At 41.2% G+C, this 24,047-nt stretch overlaps 1 long non-coding RNA gene and 1 pseudogene across 1 annotated transcript in view; both read right to left on the bottom strand.

Annotated features, from left to right (window-relative positions):
• Positions 1-7,747: 7,747 nt before the first annotated feature.
• LOC128110940 (uncharacterized) overlaps positions 7,748-24,047 on the bottom strand; it is a 36,483-nt gene continuing 20,183 nt past the window's right edge. Inside the window, exons 14-15 of the long non-coding RNA XR_008218417.1 lie at positions 10,678-23,599; positions 7,748-10,142 (exon numbers count right to left, since the gene is read on the bottom strand). This is a non-coding gene — a long non-coding RNA (uncharacterized LOC128110940). The remainder of the gene's footprint in view (positions 10,143-10,677; positions 23,600-24,047) is intronic.
• LOC128111355 (uncharacterized) lies at positions 21,123-21,190 on the bottom strand (annotated as a pseudogene).

Raw genomic sequence — 24,047 nt, 5'->3', positions numbered from 1 at the left:
CTGACGTCACATCCAGAAAGCTTTTCTGAAGCCTGATTTGGCAGTGGGAAGCAGGTGTGGTGAACAGCACACTGTCCTCGAATGGTCGAGTGATGCTGAAGGAGAGGCGTCATCTCTCCTCTGAGGTGGCACATCCTATGAAGGCCATGGCAAGTTGGAAAGGTCAACTGCTGTGCTAACCATGTTCTGAACTTTATGAGCTCAGCCTTTGCACAAATGACGGCCAATGGTCAGCTCATCTTGACCAAAAGAGACAGATACCATAATGGCACAGATCACTGTGTGAAAGACTTCTAGGTAGGTGGTACCTACCAGGCCCACCTACACTATGGTCATCCTTGTCAAGCACCACCCATGTAGACACAAACTCAGGGCTCAGAAATCCAGTACTTCCCCAGCTCCTAGTAAGACCCTTCCCCTCTGACGGTGCCTCTGTCTATACAGCTCCCCATAATGAGGCTCGATCATCTCCAGAGAAGGCCAAGGCAGATTCCTGGGCTTGCCTGCACAAGAACATGACCATCTATCAAGGTCTTGGAGGCCAGTGTCCACTGAGCCACAGCCCTGCATGCCTACTCTAAATGCGCAAGACTTTAGAATGCTACTCAGGGCTCCAGTCACTTCCCTGCTCCCAAATGGATGAGACAATTCTCTATGCCGTGTGGACCTTTGCTCAGTCCACTCCTCCACACTGGCCAGAACATCACTGCTTATACCATTCTCAAATCCAATACCAGGCTGCCTCTCCCAGAGCTCTGCACTATCCCATCAAATTCCTGCCTAGCATCTCCCAGCTCATCCTATTGCCATACACCTCTGCCTGTTCTCCACCCAATGACTTTCCATGTGTTCTGTCTTGAATATGAAACACCTATAGGGTATATAGTCAGGGCAAAAAGCCATGGTACTCTGCCTTCCTGCAGACTCCAGATTAGCAGGGAAAACCCACATGAAAATGAATTTTACAGAACATGGATTTCAAGAGGTAAAGACTGAAGAGTTACAAAGAAGCAAAGAGTAGTCAGCAAGACCTGGGAAACTTGTCCCAAGTTTTGAGCAGCAGAGGAAGGGTGAAAGGCTTTGGGGAGGAAGAGGAGACGAGAGTTGGCAGTGTAAGGAAGAAGCAGAACCCTAAGTAGAATGAAGAGAAGTGAGCAGAGCATGGGGCTGGTGGGCAGAATATGGTAATGAGCATTTCTGTGATGGGGATGGGGTAGGTGGAACCAGAAGCCACCCTGATGGAGCACAGGTCATGCAAGGCTTTGTAACAAAGGTCAAAGACCTTGGAAGTTACCTTCACACAAAGGGAAGATATTACCAGTTGATAAAGGCCATAGTGAGTTTCCTGTTTTATACAAAGAGGGCATTACCGGCAGCAAGGCCAGGTGCAGAGAGCAAGAGCTCAAGAAGGCAAAATGAAACTCGGGTAGCTAAGAGGTCACAGACATGGAGCAGAGAGAACAGGCTTTGGATCCCATGAGGGAAAGCCAGAGAAAAGTTGGTGGTACCCCAATGCAGGTGTGAAACAGCAGGTAGTAAGTAAGTGTCCACGAATTCCCCATCGCCCAATACACAAATGTTTGGCAAAGGGTTGGTTGAGGGGTATCATGTTGAGCTGTGGCACTAGGCAGCCAGGAGTGTCAGGTTGAGACTGACTTCACAGTGGGTGGAGCCTGAAGCACAGGTGAGCATTCAGAAGAGAGTTACCTGGCTGCCCCTATGCAGAGGAGTCCACGTAGTGGGAGTGGTGGGCAGGGAGCCAAGTATACATGAGCTCTGCAAAGCTGCCAAGAGGGAAGGGAAGGACAACTGATGGTTGAGCTGTCTAAGCGTGAAGGCACTCACTAGAACATTTGTAAGATGTGAAAGGATGGTTGACTCCAGAATAGAGAAGTAGAGGGTGGTGTGGAAGGTTCTAGAGGAGATGGGAGGGAGGGGGTGCAAGCTCAGAGCCTGCAATATTGGATGCTAAGCAGGAGGGACCAAGGAAAGGGAAATATGGGATGAGGCTGAGGTGGAAAGTCCCTGTTCAGGGAACCTTGGGACACAAGTCACTGGCATCTCTTCTTGCTTTGGGGACTTCTCTGGTACAAGAAGGAAATGCATGGTCCTCAGATTGGCATCCCTTATGCCAGGCATAGGGCACACATGCCACAGTGTAATACAAAAGAAAAAGCCAACTACAAATGACAGAGCCAAACTCTGAGAGCATCCTTGTCCTCGCAGACAGAGTAACATTTGCTTCCAGGGTAACTGGAGAGCCGAGCATCTCACCTTCTTGCCCACAGCACTGTCTCCTGTAGCCAGCTTGGCCCTGAACATCTCCGCCCAGTCTGGCTTTTCTTGTCTCCTCAGGCTCAATCTCTCCTCCACCCCTCCTCTTCTGGTCTTCTTGTGAGTCTTCTATCCCCCCCCAGGTACTCCCTTCCCTTAACAATCCACTCTTCCTCATGATCATTGACTTGAGCTATCCTCATATGCTGACCATGTTCCTTCAGACCCTCAACTAGTGAGTGTACATGTCTAACTTGTGCCAGGCTGGCTCAGAACTCGCACCTTACAGCAGCATACAGTGTAGATGAGGGAGAAATGGGAGAGATGGTGCCACTCCACACAGATAAGAGATCAGGAAGCACACAAGGTATCCCTGGAGGGCCATGGGATCTATACTCTAGAAATAGGAAAGAGGCCCTGCCCCTGCAGCAGAGCCAAGTCTCAGAAGACAAGGTGGGACATTCACATCTCCCAAAAAAACCAGGACATGGTGCTGAAGAAAGGTAAGTGGGGAAACAGGGAGAGACCCCATAGGATCCTGTCACTGGGGAGATGTGAAAGGGGTGGCACCTGGCTACCAATCATTCCACAAAGGAAACAGAATGACTACATGTAACTAGGGCAAGTATGGTTTTGAAGATGCTGAACTATAAGCCCACATAGATGCTGGAAGCTGGCTGAGCACTTTCCAAACCAGCAGAGCGAAAGAAAATAAAAATGTGTAACAAAAGATAGCAGGGGGAAAGAGGACAAAAGAAATAAGGCATAATTTTTCTAAAGCTCAAACATGACAATCAAGGGAAAATGTAAATAGGTTTATGGACCCTCAAAGAGAAAGGATTTTCAATTTGGGTCAAAGGCCTCAAATCCAAACTATATGTTGTCAATTTAAGACAGATTACAAATAAACTTGAAAAACTGCAAAGCCAAGAGATGGCCCAGAAAAATAGGAAGGCCTCAATTTTCCCGCATTCAGCTCGGAGGCAGCCCACACAGCATGCATCTCAAACATCAGGCAATTTAGTCAGCAGCTGGCAGCCAGAAGCCAGTCTCTCTCAACGCCACCCTGGCTTGCCATACACAGCAATGGGTTCAGTTTACTTGTGCAGTTGATGAAATAGTTAATTGCAGACGTTTTCCAAGAGTGTTGAGGGGTTGACCCCCACCCGCACCCTGTTACACTGTGAGAAATGTGCCCAGTACCCAGCCCTCAGGGACATTCCACCTCCAACCAAAACAGGGTAGCTTGAACTCGTTCTCTTTCAGTTATTGGGCCACTGGGTAACACTTGGTCCAGAGAAAGTTTTTTAGCAGCCCTTGTAAAAATGTTACTTAATCATATTTTGCTTTTGTTTTAAATAAATGAAAATAGAAAAATAAAATGGCTGATAACTGATGAGAACCCTAATCTTGTAAATGCGTAAAGTAGATGAATATGAAAGTCACTAGGCAGGTTCAAAGCAGCCAAACTTTGACTTCAATTTGAGACAGTCAATTGCGTGTTTGAAGAGCAGAAGCATTATGGGACATGTGAGACTACTCTGGCGGGTCCCCAAAGAGCAAGTCTCCAGTTCAAATAACATGTCGCCTTCATTAGTTGCTTCCAGAAGCAATTACATGAAAAAGGTCACCTAACTTGGACATGAAACATCAAAAGAAAACTGTAATTCTGTAATTTCATGTCAGGTTGGTGAAACCTGTTAAAGATGGAGGAGGCAATCCATGATGGGGGCATGGCATCTGTGAACATCACACAAGGAAACATAAGACATCAAAATATGGAGAGCAAAATTATAGGAACAGTTTTCAAAGTTTCTCAGTTCTAAGAATATCAACTAGGAAAAAGCAAAAAACTGAAAAGACCCAATGATAGACAGACCTCAAATCCAGAGCCAACATCATATTTAACAGAGACTGAGAAATAAATGATGTTCAATTCATCAACACTGGGTTTTCCTGCCCCAAGTGCTAAGCAATATAACAGAAAAACATTGCAAACTCCCAGAATAAGATTAAAACTCTGGTTATTTACAAAATTCAAACCTTGTCTAAGAAAAGCCAAAAAAAAAAAAAAAAAAAAACAAAAACAAATGAAAACTAACAAGATTAAATTTCTTTATATCAAAACCTATGTCCTATAAACAAGTAGTACATCTTGCTTTAAAGACCCATGAAACATTTACAGAGTTGGTTATATTATGCTTGAAAAGGCATCAACAAGTTTCCCCAGAATAGAATTTGTGTGCACATTCTTTAGCCACAATAAAATATAATCCCATTTGAGCAGAAAGCATCGAGATCAATATACAACCCAAATAAAGCAGACGTGAGTTTTAAAGGGAAGTCTAATTTTCACATTTCATTCAGATAACCATCGAAGAACAAAAAAAAATCCTAATTACAAATGTTCGGAATCCCTGAGAAGACTACATATTGAAGCATAGGACACGAAGTCAAAGTTGCAATGAAAGGCAAAGTCATACCACGAAGTATTTCAATCATCAAAGAAGAGCAGCAGTTGGGGATACATAGACAGACTGAATAAGCTTAAGGGAAGTGGAAGGCAGGGACAGGTAAAGATAAAGGCAGGCATCAGTGAACACGGTCACACAAAATGTTGACTTGAGAAAATCAGTCCAAGAACTGACTTTTTGAAGAAAAAAGTACAGACATTTCTTCAGATCATATATTAAAGAGATAAAGTATGCACATATGAAATAAAGGGAAGGTCATATAACCATAGGAATATAAAAATTCATTATAATATAACATTACTTGTAACTCTAAGGAAATAAAAAATTTTAAATCTCAGAATGAATTATGTCCTGGGATTAGCAACACCTAAAGGGAATTGAGGCTCACTATGTCAGATACATGATGACATACTTTATCTCTTTATCTTCTCAGTGGCCCTTTTTAGGCTGTCATTTTAACCACTTGACAAAGGAGGAAACTAAGCATAGGAAGGAGACAGTGTTCCCAAGAACTCCATGAGAAAGAATTAAGCTCAATATATCTAAAGGCTTAACTACTGTGATATATCAGAAGAGGCAGGATTTTTAAAGATACAGAAAGTGAAAAGATTCCAGTAAATACACAAGAAACAGAAAGCACTGTGAGAGATTTCCCAGGAGATTAATGTCAGCAAATTCAAGTTTTCATGGAACTTTTCATTCAAATGCTATGTATATGGTACAGAATATAGAAAAAGATGAAGTGACACCTGGTTCATTTTACAAAGCCAACATAACTTTGACACTGGAAGCAGACAACAAACACATTGGAAAAATCCTGAATTAGACACTTGCAGAGCAAATCTTATTAGAAGGACAACATACTACAATCAAGTACACTTAAAAGTTAGAAAACATTATTATCATTCATTGTACTGACAGAGAGAAACAACACAAATATCTCTCAGACATTAAAAAAAGCATTTCATAAAATTCTAAATCCATTTCTGAATCATATATGAACTTGGAATACTGCATAAGAAAAAAAAGAAAGAAAGAAAAGTCTAGTCTGAAAAATACTTTGTAACTGTACCCAACAATGAAACAGAAGGCAGATTTCTGTTACTAACAATTTGTCTTAGAATTTGTAGACAATGCAATAAGATAAGAAAAAGTCATCAACAAGACAATATGGAAGAGATAAACTATAAAGCATATGAGAAACGAGCAACTCTACCTGGAGATTTAAAATTGCTCAATGAAAAGTTCGTAGAACAAACAAAATAACTCAACAAGACAGATAGAAACTAGAAATACATAGAAGTCCCAACATACCACTGACAAGGAGTTCAAAAATACGAAGGAAAGGGGCCAGACTCACAACAGAGGCAACACTTAATTCTGTGAAATAATCTTGCTGACAAATTGTGAATATGCCAAATTTGACAAGTAATACATATATAAATTAAAAACTGCAAAATAGCATGCAGAGTTTTGTTTACTGCTTTGTTGTTGTTTGTTCATTTTGTTTTGTTTGAGATAGGGTTTCCCTCTGTAACCAGTCTGGCCCTGAGTTCATGATCCATTTGGCTCAGTCTCCCAAGTACTGAGATTACAGGCATGCACCCCAATGTTCAGCTTTAACAGACAACTTTATAAAATTCCACAGAAAATCTACTGTGTTTTAAACTTCAAAGTATCACTAAAATCCACCTGAAAGAATAAACAAATGAGACTAAGAGGAAAAAATTTTAAAAGAGAAAATGAAGAAAGATTATTGCCAGTGAACAATGATTCAATGTAACATTAATACATGAAAATCAAGTCCAGCTGACCTAAAATTTTAATAGGCCTAGGGAAGCAGGGAAAGTCAACGCAAGAATCAAAACTGTAGAGGTACATATGGGGGGCTAGAGACATGGCTCAGTAGTTAAGAGCCAGAAGATCCAGGTTTGGTTACCACATGGTGGTTCACAACCACCTCTAGCTCTCGTTCCAGGCAAACCAATCCCCTCTCTGGTTACCATAGCACTGCACACACACAGTGCACAGACACATGCAGCCAAAACACCCACGCACGTGTTTAAAAATGACATGCAAAGCAGCAAATGTAGAAATTGTATATTTTTCATCATGATTTAATGTGTTAAATATTAAAATATAAAACATGAAGCTACAGAAATTCTAGAAAAAAAACTGGATTGACTATTTGTATGAGTTTTATTTGGAAAATACCTTTCTATCCAAAAATAAAATACAAATGAAGAAACTATCAGAAAAAAAATGAATGATATATTTTTCGATAACCTAACAATTTTTATCTTAATACTTATTTTAATATCTATGTGGGGAAGGAGAGGGAGAGCTGTGTGTGTGTGTGTGCTCCCATGTGCAGGTATAACCAAGGCCAGAAAAGGGTATCAGATCCCCTGAAGCTGGAGGTAGACATGGTTGTAAGCTGCCTAGCATGGGTGCTGGGAACTAAACCCTGGTCCTTGGTAAGAGAAGTTCAAGCTCATAACTGCTGATCTATCTCTCCAGCCCCACAATTTTGAATAAAAGGCTCCATTAACAAAATTAAATGGAAAATGAGAGAAAAGGTGCGGGGTGGGTGGGGGGAGCTGTGGATGAGAGGAAAGGCTGGCAGCATATGACAGAAAATTAAGAGGGCAAATGTGGGGGGAGACTTAGCAATATTATAGAACCAGCCAGAGAGGTCCAATACATAAATGAGGTACTTGGGAGGGGGGAAAAAGAGAGAGAAACTGGTTTATAAATCCAAAAGAGTTTTTGGATCAAAAGAGTGAAAATGGGTAAGCATAGATCCAAATCAACACAGAAGCAATGATATTCTCAAACAATGAGAGAAAACACAAAAATCCTACAAATTCCTGCAAGATTGAAGAATGACAAGGGCTTAAGACTTCTCAAAATAGGCATATAGAAGACAAGGCTTTTGTATCTGTGATATTTTTGGTTGGGGGTCTCTCTCTCTCTCTCTCTCTCTCTCTCTCTCTCTCTCTCTCTCTCTCTCTCTCTCTCTCTCTCATTTTCTTATCCTCAGAGTTTCTAAACTGTTTTCTTTGACATTGTTTTCCCATTTCTAAGTCTATGTATCTCTGAAAATCTGAGGGGAAAGTCCATTACTTAGAATTTTATACCCAGCTGCTGAGTTACCAATGACAATGTAGACATTTTCCTATTCAAATGTGAAAGGTCTTAAAAAGTTTACTTCCCATGAACCTTTTCTCTTGAAACTCTAGCAAAACAGAAGAGTGACCCCCAAAACAGATAGCATGGTATCTATAAAAGCCAAGAACCCATCTAGGGAGAAAAAAAAAAAACCAAAAGAACCTATCCCCAGGAGGAGAAGACGGGAAAACGAAGATGGTGGCAGTGTAAAGTTAGCCCACGAGAAGAAAGAAAAGCTGACTCCAAAACGAAACTTCACCATGGTATGCATGTGTCTTAAACAACTCCTGTTTGTATTATCCTGAGCCGCACTTAAACCAAGACAAAATTAAACAACCAATGAGAAAAGCGCTCTCTCTCTCTCCCTCTCCAGAAAAAGGGAGGAGATGAATACTCGGGACATTGTTCATCTTTGTGGACATAGTCACACTCTTAGAGGGGTGTAAACTCTTGTGTATTGATCAAACCAACATTTCAAAATAATCTATTGGGAGGACAGTACAGGGGTGTGTGTGCGGGGTGAAGACAAGGGCATATGTAAAAGAGGGTTAAATGCTTGTCTTCAACAATAGAACAATCAGAATGATGCCTAAGCTTAAAAAAAAATCACACACACAAAGAAAGAAAATCAAGAAGCAGAAAAACAAGAATGTTACTTAGCGTTATGGATGTAAATGTCAAGAGAATCAGTTAAAGCAGTTACAGGTAACGCATAATATTCGGGTGGAGCCGGGAGGGTGGGAGGGCTGATGCTTCCTTGACAACCTTGTAGAAGGATCTGGCTCTTAAAATGATGTGTATGCATGAGTTTGACAAAAAAACACAAAAACTAAAGGAATAATGAAAAGTGCAAGGAGCCTGAGCTGGCAATTTAGATACAAATACCCCACAAAGAGGGCGGAAAAGTATTCTGTGCCACTGTGATAAAAGCTGTGGGGATGGAAATGGTGAAATGCCATGTTTTGACAAATCAGCAAAGGTTAAAAACTCTGATAATTCCCAGAGCAGCAGGCACTTTCTCAAACTAATTTTGGAAACATAATGGGCAAAAAGTTTGCAGAGGGTAATTTGGCCATGTGCTCATGTCTCCTGACAGAGCCACTGGCTTACACAAAGAACAGCAAGATACCGGTCAGAATTGTGAAGGAATAGCATGTAGAGAAGCCTCCTAACATCCGCCACCCAACTTTGCATCTGTCTGCAGATGGACACACACAGACCAATTTTGTCAATTGTAGTCACTGGCTAGACTCCTACATGACCATTAAAAAAACCAAAGATGAGAAATTACTGAATGGCATGGGGCAGTGTTTAGGATACATAAGCAGATGAGAAAAAAATAGCAATGATGAGCTCAATTAAACACACACACACACACACACACACACACACACACACACACACACACACACACACACTATAGGAATAAACCAAAAACCAAACACTGTTAGCCAAAGTTGGCAGTGGCTATCTTTGAGTGGCATGGCTATGAAAATTTTGTCACCTCCCCATATTTTTCATGTTTTTCCAAAGAACAGGAACTTCTATGAAATGAGAAAATATTTTTTTTTTTAAATATCACATGATAAATGTGATTTCTTAGCTTAGTATCTTCTAGAGGAGAGCCACACATGGCTCCTGCTTTTTTGTTTCCCCTTGGGAGTCTGTAGGTCATAAAATGCAACTGTCTAAAGGCCAGGCTGGCTGGAAACCTGCAATGCTCCAGCTTCAGCCTCTCCAGAGCTGGGGTCACAAGTGCACACCATGACATCTGTCTTGTTTGCATCATTTTAAAAAATACTACAGGTGGGGGGAACAGAGGTTATCCCAAGCCCCAGCTCGAGCTGCTAGAAAGGCTCCTGGTATCAAGTCATCTGTGATGACCAAAGATGTGGAAATGGGGGACTTGTCTGGCCATTCTTGCCTTCCACTCAGAGAAGCCACTGCCAGAAGTAGCTACTGCTACTCTCCAGGAGGAGCCAGTGTACCTGGCCTCCCCACAGGCTGTACAGACATTCCAGCTCACTTGGAAAGCTCATCTTTCAGTGCTTACAATCCAAGCAGCCACCATATCAAGTCTTGTCTTGTCCCTGACACACAGCATTGAGAGTAACCAGAAAAAGTAGAGCTTACCCAGCAAGATTGGCACTGCTCCCCTGGCATTTGTCCTCACAGGAAGCTGGATCAGGCAACCAAGCCTCTAAAGGTTCTGTTTCAGGGGACCTTCCAAGACAAAGTGGGCAAGTCACAAAACACAATCCAGCAGAGCATATTCCCAAACCTGTCTGCTCAGTAGACCCAGAGGAACTATGCACATTCTGAGAAAGGAGACTTCAGGAATAGAGAGTTGGGTGAGGCCCAGGTGCTACCCTCCAGCTGTAGCAAGTAGGAAGACATCATCCAGGATTTGTGACCTTGTGTATGTAGCTCAAAAGGAAGTGAGGATCAGGGGATAGAGGGATGCTTAGAACACAACTTGGGGGAGACTTGGTGCAGGAGTGGAAGGAAGTGAATGGAGATAAAGAACCCAGGCTAGTGGGCAGGACTGGCCAACTATACCCCACCCCCAGGGTTAGTCACCTGACTTATTGCTACCACTGGCATTTGCCATCTTTGAACTGAGGCACACATGGAATTGTACTGGTGGGAGCTTTATATGGCACTAGTCAATCTTGGTCTATATTGCCTTCATTGAAGGTTTTAAGGATTTAAATGATCATTGAAAGCCCATTTTCCACCCTGCAGTGAGAATACTAACCGTGACTTATGTCTCCAGAGTCCACTGCTTCCTATGTGGTCACTGTCCCATCCACTTGGTGACCACTATGGGTGCATTTCACAGGCTCTTATTATCTGAGAATTTAGGGCCCAGCAGCTTGCTTGGATCCTGGGAGTGTGATAGTTCTGGCCACATCATTCTTGGCCCAAGAGTTGAGCTCCGTGGCTCTCATTGCTAGGGAAAAATGGGCCAAGGTTAATGACAGTTGGGTACCCACTGAATCTGCCCCCACAGTCACAGAATAAAGCATACTGGAGCTAATGAGTGCCAATAACCAAGCTTTGGGGTGAGGTGAGCTTAGAGAGCCAGAATAGGGTATGGGGTGACTCTGATTCTACACAAAAGAAAGAGAAGGGAACCCTGCTGCTAGGCTGTAATCTATGTGTGCCTTGTCTTTGGAAAAATGCTATTTGGGTTGGGTACTGGCAGGAAGAACTATTCCAGATGCTTCTCTATATGGCTTTCAGAATGGTCACTAAGCTGGGAGTTACCTAAGCTCTGTTATTCCAATGAGCAAATCATAAACTATGTTACAATACAAATAAAGTAGGATGGAAGCTAGAAAGAGCGAGGCTCTGAGTAGAGACAAAAATGTCTAGGCCCCACACAAGATGACTACCTCTGAAGGTGGCTAAGGAGAAAGGAGACACACCCCAGGTATGAAGACAGAGCTGGGTTCCCTCTGCTCATCTAAGCCTTTGTTTTTGAAGAAGAATAGGGCCTAGACTGTGAGGAAATGGCAGGGAGTTCTCTAAGAAAGACAAAATTGTTCAGTTTTTTTTTTTTTTAAGAAGTCTGAGATCTGACCTGTGGTTTTGGGCTCCTCAGAGACCATCATAGTTGTTAGGTACATCACTAAATGAAGCCAGGAGCTCAAAAATACCCCATGCAGCAGAGATGAAGGGACAGCTGAAGGAAGGGAGCTCTAGAGCTGGCCGGGGAACTAGCCACGGTCTCCAGCCACTGATGATACCAGAACTATGCTGAGAATGGGCTCTGGTAACGGGAAGAATGACTTCTACACAGTCCTAAAAGACAATGGTGGGAGAGTGGGTGAATTTAAGGGGCAATAAAATATCATCAACTGGATCCGAAATTAAGAGCAAGCATGCAGGGGGACCTGAGAGGATGGGAAGAAGGAAGTATGCACCTAAGTCTAGGCCAGGAGAAACAATCCTTAGCTCCTTCAAAAGCTAAAATAGTGAGGGAGAACTCATGTTACCATGGTGTCCCTATTACACGTGGGAAAACTGAGGCGGGACTAGGCAATCACTAGGTTCAGCTCAATTATCTGATGAAGGGAAGCAATGTCTCTCTTTATAAAAGCCAAAGAAAAATGCTGAGTCCTCCCGGGAGCTTGAGAGGCAGGCCAAAGGAGCTGTGCCAAAGAGGTCAGCATGTTTCACTCCATCTGGAGGTAGAGGTGCAGACACAGGTGGGCCTTGAAGACTTTGAAGAGATGGAAAAACACACCCTCTATCTGGGGGAGCTTCTGCCTGCTTCTAGCAGTCTGCCAGGCAGAGCATGCCCACATAACATGGAGTAGGAGATACATATGACCAACAGCGAAAAGAAACCAACTTGTTTCTTACAGTTGAGTTCTGGGACTTCTCCAAGGATACACAAGGGTACCTCCCTGGGTGAAGAAAGAAAATACCAGGTCTCCTAATCATTCCTTCCTTTGGAAAAGTGAGGCCTTGTGACACAGTTTGCACTGGTCCTACCCCTACACCCCACCTAGCCTGGGCCAGAAAACTACACCTATCCATGCCATGCACTCTCCGTGATTTTTTTAGGCCTAGTCTCCTTGCCGGTTAGGGGAGGATTGAGGCTTTTGCCAAAAGCTTGAAAGAAGAGCTAGGGAGGGGACCAATCTCTCTCCAGTTCCATCAGAGAAACAGAACTAAATCACAGGGTTTTCAGCCTTGCAAATCGTCCATGGGCTCAGTGACAGGAGGACTTGTTTTAGCCTTCACTCCCTCTCTTCCTTTGGGAGGGGGTCACAGAACATACATTCTCCCAAGTCAGACTCAGCTCTGGCCTGTGACCATGGGGTTTCAAATTTTGAAAGAGGTCTTTTGCAAAACTTTCGGTTCCAAACCCTAGTCTGATTGCCTGCATCCTGTCCAAACTTCGTGGGGGAGTGAGATTTATTTAAGCAGGGAATAAAATTCATGCCAGGCAATTTCAAGGATTAGGGTTACACATCTTCTAGAAAGGGACAGGCAAAGGATGAGTGGAGCTGGAGGAGGAGGGCAGGCCCCAGCAGCGAGCAGGGACTATCTGTGCTTGGGGGATACAGGACCTTGAGTCGGACACATACTCTGGACTCAGGATGGGCATACAATCATGTGTTTTGCCTTCATTGATCTTTACCTTTCCCCAGCAATCTCCATGCTCAAGTTTTATACCAAGTTCTGTTCTGGGCAGCAGAGGTCAGAGATCATCAAGTTCAAGTCCAGGGATGGCAGGGTCTGCTTGGAGTGGTGCATACCCAAACAGGTCATTTGTGACCAATGTGGTATCTCTGAATATGTGTCAAAGTCAACGCTAAGTAAGAGCACAGAACATGGGTGATACATCTCAGGGCAAGATGAGGGAGAAGTCTCACTGACATTGGCAGTGGCCATGATGGCAGTGGTGGTGTTAGTGTAGTATTGTTGCTACGTTGGTGGTGGTGGTGGTGGTGGTGGTGGTGGTGGTGGTGGTGGTAGTGATTATGGTAGTGATGATGATCGTGATAGTTATACTGGTCGAAGCACTGTTGTTGATAGTGCTGGTCATGGTGGTAGTGGTGGTTGTGTTAATAATGGCAGTGATGGTGTTACTGGAGTTGATGGCATTGTTGATAGCAGTGATGGTTATGATGGTTGTGGTGGTAGTGATGATGCTATTGTTGCTGGTAATGGTGATGGTGGTAATAGTGGTGATGGTTTTTGATGGTAGTGTTAGTGGTAACAGTGGTGTTATTGGAGGTGGCTATCATGGTAGGTGGTGGTAGTTATGATGATACTGATGATGGCTGTAATGATGGGGACAATGTTAGTGACGATGGCGATGGCTGTGATGATTGTGATGATGTTGGGGGTAGCGGTGGTGATCGTGGTGGTAGCGATGGTATGGTGGGAATGGTGGCGACAGAGGTTGTGATAGTGGTAGTGATCATGGTGTTGGTGATGATGGTGGCACCAGTGGTAGTGGTGGTGATAATGACGGTGACATAATTCCAAGAACAACTAAGGCTATTTTGAAGTTGTTGAATGTTCTAAGATTGGTTACTTTGCTTACCCAGAAAATTCTGGGCAACAAGGGGGAACTTAACTGTGGTGTCTTCTATGTGTGTACCACCCTTAAAGCAAAGCTTTAGACTCTAGCCTGTAGCACTCAGTGCTTGCCAAGGCACAACATTCAGGGGTTACAAACTGCCACAAACACAGTCTGAGCTCTTCTCATGGGGGTCCAGAGTGTTCTCAGATGGTAAACCATCAAATGAAATGAGTCAAAATTTGAGACTCAGATGTGAACATTAGGAAGGTAGGGATTTACCTGAGTTGGTCTGAAGTAGGATGGATAGTGTGAACTGTAATCAAATCCTCGAGGGTGATCCTATACATCATCACTGAGTCCAAAGGGCGGATGCAGAACTGGGAATGAGGGCTGGCGTCCGGGGTCAGGGACCACCATGGCAAGAAAGAAAGAATGTCTGGAGTCAGGCCTATGGTATTGCTAGACACATACTCGCTCAAAGAGAGGAGGGAAGAAAGAGGGAGGGAGGGAGGGAGGGAGGGAGGGAGCAGAGAGAAGGAAGGAACCATGGATGCTGGATCTTAGGCAAGTGTCCCATATAGAGTAAAAGTGCTGCCAACATACTTTTTAAATCATCTGTTCTCTGGTAGAAGGGCATGTTGTGCCTTTTCTTGACAGGCTTGCCTCATCTGCTATCCCTCTTAGAACTTGGTTGACCTCTCTAGTCTTCTAGGCTATGAGGATCTGGGTAACATAAGCATAGCTTTAGACGAACATAACTGAAAGGGTCAAATAAATACAGCCAGAACAGTAATTTTTAAATTCTGTAAGGTATCTCTTCCCTCCCAGGTATGAAGCCACAGACATGAAAAACGTGAAGTATCACTAACTACCCTACAATAAGCTCCTGGGAAAGGTACAAATCCCTCAGGAAGGTATCATTGTCCTCCTGTAGCTGGACAGAACAGGAGGCTGACTGTGGGAAGGTGCTTCTCATTAAACCCAAAGTCCCATGATTAGAAGCAAGAGGAATTTGGTTTGCTTGGAAAGGCAAGGCATGCGCCCACTCAGCAGAGGCATAAAAACAAGCCTCAGTTATTTTTGATCTCCTGTTTTGGCAGAGGCAAGGGTAGCTTTCGGGAAGACCCAGGGCTTCCATTCCACCATGCCAAGCCAGAGTTACCCAAGGATGGGCCAGTGTCCCGGGCAGTCAGAACTGCCAGTATCCTGTCTCATTTTCTGGCACAGAAAGCTGGGTCCTGGCGAGAATCTGGTCTTGCAGGGAGGGATGCCACAGACCATCTGACACATAGCACACTCTTCCAAAGAGCAGCTACCAGGCCATACTGGTTCCACAAAAGCACATGTATTTTTAGTCCTTTGCTCACTCATTCAGTAATAATTTACTGGGCGCCTACCAGGCTCAAGGCTGGGCCGGGGCTATGGATAGAGAGAAGAATTTGACCCAGTTCCCAGCCCTCAAGGCTCTTTAGTTTAGGGCTGACATGTAAACAAACGCCCATGATAGAGAAAGCAGGGAGCTCTGGCTCAAGTATTTACAACTGGTGTGGAGCTGGGCGTGGTCACTCTCCTTGGAACACAGAGAAAGAGTAGCTTCGAGTTCATTCATTGCCTCACGCCCAGACAGCTGACTCATTCATACATCAACTAATTCACTTGTTCAGTCATTCATTCACTACAACTTAACTTATTCTTTAATTACATACTTGCTGACTAATTTGTGTCCTAATCAATTATTTTATTCATTAACTATGATATCTTCATTCATCTACCCCTTGGACTTTTCATTTACATGTTCATTTATCATTTCTTTCAGTTACATGTTTATTATGCAGTTGTTATAATGATTTTCTTTCCTTTTAATGAGTCACTCAGTTACACATCATTGAGTGAGTCATTCATTCATTCATTCATTCATTCATTCAGGTAAACAGTAACTTTTCCTCTCATTAATGACACAAACACTGACTCCCTGCTTCATTTATCCCTTCATTACAGATGAAGTCTACGTATCCAATCATTCATAAATCCATTCAGGAATCCATGGACTGACTGATCCACTCAAGATTGCCCATTCACTTCTCCTAGGTTGACTCACTGGTATGTTTGTCTTTCATTCATTAACTCACTGGCTTCATTGTTCATCACTCACTCATTCCATGCTGGCCTGCTTATTAATGTATCTACTCACAAACATTCCATGTACTCATTCACTTTTTAACTTAGTCACTAATTAGTGTATTGTTAATCTGCTCTTGGCACAATCCTTGATTTTTTCATGACTTCATTCTTTCCTTTTTTTAACTCCTCAAAGAATCGTTCATTCATTCATTGTTTTATTTATTTATCCATTCTTTTTGTTATCATTGATTCACCTACTCATTCAACAAACATTTCATGTGCTCCTGGCTGACAGTTGAGGTTGTGAAAGACCTCACAGCATAGTAATGCCCCCTCTCATACAGTATACATAATTTAAATTGAGCAGAGAACTCTGCATTTCTGGACCACATGTATACTTGTTCTGTTACATTGTGTGTGAGCTGGTATTAACCAATCCCATAGAGTTACTAGAGCAGGCTCCTGTATGGACTCCATGTTTGACACAAGGTCTGACAAGGATGAAAGTCAATAGTTATTGAGAAGAAATTAATACTCTTATTACTAATTGTTTTAGCATTCTCAGATACTAAGTATCAGCAAATAAAAATCAGGGAGCATTAGAACCTCCTAACAAACCAGCAAACACATCAGCTCACTAGAATTTGTGCCCGAGATAGGAAAATGCCCATCAGTTTGGTGAAAGAATATAAAAAACCCCATCTTACTGGTACATACAAAGTGGCCATATTCACCATGTTCTATAAAAACAAAGACAAGAGAGACAATAGTTCCTTTCATAGATGTTATTGGCTAAGAACTATAATCATAGTACTTATCTCAAAACATTTTAATCACTAGCCCGTGACTGGTCCACTTCCAATTTACTTTATAAAAGACTGGTTTACTCAATAGTGACAAGTCCACAAGGTACAAAGAAAGAACCCTTAAACTGAGTATTTAATATGTATTTGGGGCTCCCTTATACACAAAGGCAACAGACGAAATCTTTTGGGTTAAATGGGTTTAAGAGGAAAAGAAGAGAGTTGATCATAGTTCTTATTTCATGGCAAAAGTTCTCATGGGAATATCTCAATTATTTAAAATTTCTGGGTGTGAATATTTCCTTATTAATTTAGTCATACATTTTCAAAAAGAAAGTCAACAAAAAAGAATCTACAGCCATATAGGTCAGGAGGAATTGGTTTCTACAGTTTTCTTTAGACTTCTTTAGCAGAACACACTACATGGCCCTACTTAAACAAGTCTTCCTTTTATTATACAATTCCAGGGTGGGTACGCTTACATCTATTTCATTTTCTTAACAAGAACATGGTCTTTGCCTGCAATTAGAGCGTATCTGTGATCTCTCTGTTCCAGAAAGCAGTCCAAGCTTACTGTGTATAGGTCTCATTTGTGCAAACAGGACCACCTAGTATATGTGTTGTCTTCTTTGACTATATGACACATAATGTCAATTTTAAACAGACAGTGATCATCTGTAACAAAACGGACAAGCAAGAGCAGAAACTCGGTCTGCTACTCACCTATATCTATACTGCCCTTGACCACACTGTCAATGTTGGGACCTCTGTCCTGAAGTGTTGAGGAAAGGATCCCATGTGCATCCATTCTACTGAGTATAGAGAAGCATACAGAGAAGCATGAGCTGGCCTCGGTGTCACTCTGCACACTCTTCCGTTTAATTAACCTTCATCTATTTGCTTAACTTTTTCCCATAACGAATTAAATACCAAGGAACCGTTAGCATTTCAAGCTGAATGGACCAAGACATTCCAGAACTAAATTAATAATTCATGCTTTAAAAAATCGGTCCACATACTGGGATCACTTTACTTCCTCCCGAATATTTGTATCGATCGAGACATTTATTCAGTCTCTGCACAAAATCACTGTGTATGAGCCCTCACCAACGCCAAAGGTAGGTTCTTAAGCTTTACTTCAGGCAGTCTCACCACATGGCCCACTAACCCTTTCATGCGACGGACTTCAGTTGCGCACAGAGATCACAGGGTTCCCTCAGATGCCTTCCCTTTACATCATCAGCCCATTCGCATTCAGCTTCACGCCTTTAACGTGAACAGGCACACCGTGAGACTGTATACCCGCAAGCACAACTCCCTCAGGAGCAGCCTCCAGCAGGGAAGGGGTGTTCAATTCAACTTTTGAAAATGAGGGAAAGGACCACTTTGTTCTTGTACTTCATTTGTGCTCAATTGAATTAATGTGGGTTCGTAGAACATTATTATCATCACCGGAATATAGGGCCTGCTGACATCCAGTTACCTTCTGTAATGACACAATTGAAACGATGAGATAACGGCCCAAATTGATAACATCATCACTTACATTTCATAATATTCTCTCTTCCCGGAGGGCAAGGGCTGAGATCTTCATGATTAGGAACAGATCAGCCGAGGTAGTGTCCTGTAGAACAGAAAAAGGACATTTGCAAATGGTGAGGCCTAGGAGTGTATGTGTTTGCGGGTGTGTGTAATGATGCAAATACAGTATACATTTATGAGAATAAAAAAATTAAGAGACATTATATTAAATTCTCAGAGAATTAATAAAATATTGAAAAATTTTAAACTAAGAGAAAAATAGATAAATTATAACTGTTACTTCAAGAAATGCTATTACTGTGCCATTTATTTCCAGTTTAGTGTGTTGATTTTTATCCTTAGTCATTTATTCTTTAAAACCATAAACTCACTATTTTTATACACTTAAGACAGTAGCAAAAATAATGTAGCCACAGGCACATTGCTCATTGCCAAGGTGACCCAGACTCTTTAACTTTGTGACGGCATTTAGTGAGCACTTAGTGGTCACTCATGGTAATGATGGCATTTGTCTTATGATAAAATGAGCTCTGAACTTGCGGTGAACCCAGGGTAATATTCTCACCTAGACATCAGTCGCTACTGACACTTGGAAACAGAGCAAAACCTGTTGGTCCATTTATCATCCCTTCCACAGTCTATCACTGTTCTTCCTTTGACACATCACCTAGGAGCTGGAACACAGCTCCCTCTGCCATATCTTATCATTTCCATTCTATTCACTGACTCTCACGGACAAATTTCTAGTCAACATAAACACGAGATCCATGGATACTTCTCAAGATCTTTCTACAGGTTCCCTCCCCGAACAGAGATTAGATTCCTATTGTATTGGAAGTCTGTGTTCTAAATACGCTTCATGGTCCAAAACTCCTACACTAGCAACACCACTATTATGGGCTCAAGCTGGTCCTTGCATTCTTCCTTCATGTTCACATGGTTTTATTGAGCATGGAGCTGTATCAATAAGCTCACTACAAATAATCATGCAATAATCACCAAAACTTGTGATCCCTGAGCAGGCCGAACACCCTTCTGCACAATTACCGCCTAGAACAATATCTCTATTCTTAATTAAACTCAATTTTGGATACATGCACACATCAGTCAGTGTAATAATGCTTTATATTAAGCCAATTTTCACAAATGAGTCAAAATGTCTTCCAAATAGTTCTAATTCACACTTTAATTGTGTGTGTGTGTGTGTGTGTGTGTGTGTGTGTGTGTGTGTGTGTGTGTGTGAATGGCTTTAAAAAATCAAGAAAATACACTATTCACACCCATGGACACACCCACAGACCTGACCGAAGAAGACTGGCTCAGCACAACTGTGTTCTTTCAGGAATACAGAGCAAAGAAGATCATTAGCAAGAATGAGACCCTATTTGCATTGGCTTTGTATTCGATCTTTCATTAGTCAGTCATTTAGACAATTTGGGATGTCTTTTATTTGATTTCTCTTGTATAAACAAACAGTGTCAGCTGTAACATAGACACAGACTCTGTTGCTGGTCTCCTACCTGGTGCAGAACAGTGTTTTCAGTAAATAGAAATGTCTGATTGCCTTGCAAAATATTCTTATAGTTGAATAAGGCTTATTTCTATTCATTATTATCTATCTATTTGGATAATGGCTCTTTCCTTGAACTATGTGTAGTATTAGCTTGAAAATGCATTTTTAACAAAAGGAAAAATGAAGCCCTCATATTTTTCTCATCTCTATCTACACTGTAACTTCAAGACAGGGGGTTTGTATTACTTCTGTGGTGGACCTCAGCTCTAGACACGTACCCATATAGAGTCACAATAAAGCTCAGGATGAAGACTGGTCTCTTTTCACTGCTACCCTGTTTAGTTAATAACTCACTAATTCATGATTGGTAACTTTTAATTAGTATGGCTCACAGAAACCCAAGAGGTTTGCCATTGGATAATTGCCCTTGCTATAATCCGTTATAGGCTCTTTCTCAAAACTTTACCTCACCATCACATTGCTCAGCTTTTCATACATGTGCCTGCCAGTGGAATGCTCCATGTCCATTCCACATTAGAAACTGGCCTGCACATGGCTTTCTGCCACTAAATAATGACATAGACTAATACCATGGTCTAAATATCATATTTGATTACGTTATTAAAAAACTACACAAGTAAAAACAAGAATTGTTGTCTAATTCTTACCTTGGCCTCCAGGTGTGAATAAGGAATTCTCCTTCCTAACCTACTCTAAGGGGCAAAGCGCAGAAATCATGACAAAGAAAATGCTGTTTCCTCTCCACTGAGTATCGCTTTTCAGCTTTTACTAACAATCTGTTTAACAATCATTAATTGAGAGTGCACATATTTCATTTTCTATTGAGAGAAAAATGAAGACTTTTGAACTCCCCCGTAGCCTAGAAGTAGACAACTTCTACAATTTATACTGCTGGTGTCATCATAGCCAAAGAGGTGGTAGGTATACGATCACATACTAATTTCAAAATCTACTGATGGTACTTTTGTTTCATCATATATTTTAAATTTTGACTTTGCTTAATTGATGTTTTTAATTTATTTATTACTTCTCACACTGGCCCAATCATAAAAGTAGAATAAAAATGCATAAACACAAATTATAAAATGTAATATGTTCTAATTCCTGACACTTATCAAGAGGATAATTCAAAACAAAGAATGCACTAATCTTTGGGGACGGATCTGAGAATACCACATATGTATTCATTCATGACTTCCATACCACAGTGGTCATCATTGATCAAGGACTAGCCTATGCTTCTCCATTCATCTCCTGTCTGTTGGGTAATTCATCATCTTAGTACCAATGTCGTCTCTACGAACTGCACAAGATGCAGAAGAGCCCTTCTAGTCCTAATTTGTATACAGAGCTACTGAAACATTAGTGTGGCTATTTAATTAATTATCTTCAATGTTTTATGTCTGTCTTATCAATAGACTACTTTGCATCAACCCCTACTGGGCACTGGCATAATGTTGGCCACTGTTAGGTATATTACATACTTCGTAATAATACAGTGATTATCTTAAGCAAACTACCCATAGCAAGAAAAGAATGTTGGCTTCAACTCACATCCAACATGCACTTCTTCTCGGGAAACTACAGAGCCCTTGACCATGGCAGATACTCCCATCATGTCACATAGTTCCTTCACTCTGAGACATACAGCACACAGAATATGACAAAATTAAGACATCCTCACTCTTCATCCTTGCTTTGCAGCTTTTTTACTCGATCAAGCACTACTTGGAGTCATTTATTTTTTAAGAAAATAAATAATTTCAAATTAGCTACTGCAATAATTTGAAAACTCTTAATTGTACTGTTTATATATCATTAGGTAGAGAGGTAAGAGTAGTGACTTTTTCTTTGGAATTTGCTATTTTCTCTGTATATTAACAATTCTCCAAACTTATCATATATTTTTATAGTTGGACAATGCCTAACTATATCCATTGGTTTTATTTGCACATATATTTATTCATTCCCACATTGACCGATCATGAAAATATATTAAGATAAAGACCAAAATGAACTACACTGTATATTCCTGGTATCTAGGCATTTGACCATTTCAAATACAGACAATGGGCTATGGAACCATTGTAATGGACCTCAGAATGTATAAATGCACTCACTGTACCAACTGGTAAGCAGTCAACAATGATCCAAGGTTGACCATCTATTTCACTGGTTTATACCTTCCTATCCATTAATGCACTGATATGTTAGAAATAAATGGTAAGTCCCATGAGTCATAAAACACCAAGAACACACTTGATACTCCTAATCTGTATAAAGAGTATTCTTATATTAATAGTAATTCATTCTGGCATTCATAATGTATAACCAATAGAAGACTTAATATCCATCCCTGATCAATCAATGGGAAAGGGTTGGTCATCACTAATCATATACTTTAAAATGATGTATTGAGTATTCTTCTTGAGGAGGGATGTTTTGAGACAGGGTTTTTCTGTGTAGGTCTGGCTGTCTTGGAATTGGCTTTGTAGACCAGGTTGGCCTTGAACTCAGAGATCTACCTGCCTCTGACTCGAGAATTAAATACCTCCAGGGATTAAAGGCATGTGTCACCATGCCTGGTGATATAATGCATGGAATTCTCTTAAGCAAATCACTCAAAACAAGATAACACTGGAGGATAATCAGGATGGCTCACATTCCTCAGTGCAGGCAGACAGAGCCTCCAGCCATGGAGGATGCTCCAATCGCACAGTATGTCCACTCCAGGGACTAATGACCAGAGAAAACAAAACTAACTTTTAAAAAAAACTTTCCTAGTAATGTCTTGTGCTTTTCACCTACTACTGGCCATTCAGGGTACCACTTTTGGATAAGATTATATTTAATCTTATCTTTTAAAAAGATGGAAATTTTCAAACTTGCTCAGAATGTGGCATTGTATGTAATTTACACTGCTAGGATGTCATCAACAGAAAAAAATATGTTTTAAAGGTGGCATAATGTATTCTGTACATACTGATCTATTTCATGGCTCTCATATTTTGAGAATTAGACAATGCTTTACCTATTTTATTTTGAAGACTAATTGACTGAGTCTCACATTGATAAAATTATAAAAAATGAATGGAATTTATAACATCAGAAAAAATTGAATATATTCTACAGTCCTACAAGAACACTTGAAATGAAGGAAATAGATTATAGTTCTTCTTTGGTAGACCTTCAGGGCTCCAGAAATGCAGTCATCCATGTGGCTCATGTGCCACCAGTGATCATTATCAATCATGACTTTTTCTAGTCACTACTCCTTTATTGTCTGCTAATTAGTTCAATAATCATCTAAAAATAATTTGAGGACCTATTATTCCAACAACTCTACAAATCTTTCTTATTCCTACTCTGTGTGGAGTTGTTCTAAGCTTAAGTAATTATCCTTAGGGTTTGATAAATTAATTGACAACTTCCATTCATTTCTGTGGCTCTCACTGGTATGGAGCAGCCATCCTTGGTGCCATACTATATTTTTCAGTCACACATTGAGTTCTGTTAAGTAAACCATCAAACCTGAAGAAGGAATCCTGGCCAATCTTCACAGTGGTCTGTCCAGCTCTACCCATGATGTCAGCATAGCTCCCAGCCGTGGAGACATCCCCAAGTCAGCAAAGGTCTAAGGAATGCAAAGCAGAGGAGATAAAGACAAAATGAAGACATTGCTATTGACCTCTGACCTTCACTTACTCAGGCCTAGGTAATCATTTATACGATGAGGTTATCTATTTAAGTAGCTCTTAAATAAATAAGGGCAAGCTTAGCAATGATTTGGACATTCATAACATTATGCTTTATATCATAACTTTCAGCATTTGCTGAAAAGCAGATGTATAAGATTCCTCTCTGACCTAAAAAGTATTTCTTGTTCATCATGTATTTTTATAATCGGACCACATTTATTTATTTTTATTTGTATATTTATTGATTCTTGCACTGATCTCATCATAAGAACATCAGGAAATATATATTTATATATATTATATATGCACAGAAGTCAATTCCACCTCTACTGTTGACAACTGGACTTTATGATGGACATAAAGTCACTATTTGTTAACTCATAT

Source organism: Peromyscus californicus, unplaced genomic scaffold, assembly GCF_007827085.1.
Source record: "Peromyscus californicus insignis strain IS unplaced genomic scaffold, ASM782708v3 Scaffold_15__1_contigs__length_86483966, whole genome shotgun sequence".
NCBI classification, from domain to species: Eukaryota; Metazoa; Chordata; class Mammalia; order Rodentia; family Cricetidae; genus Peromyscus; species Peromyscus californicus.
The sequence above is the reverse complement of the archived record's forward strand: the minus strand, read 5'-3'. Positions and strand labels throughout refer to the sequence as shown.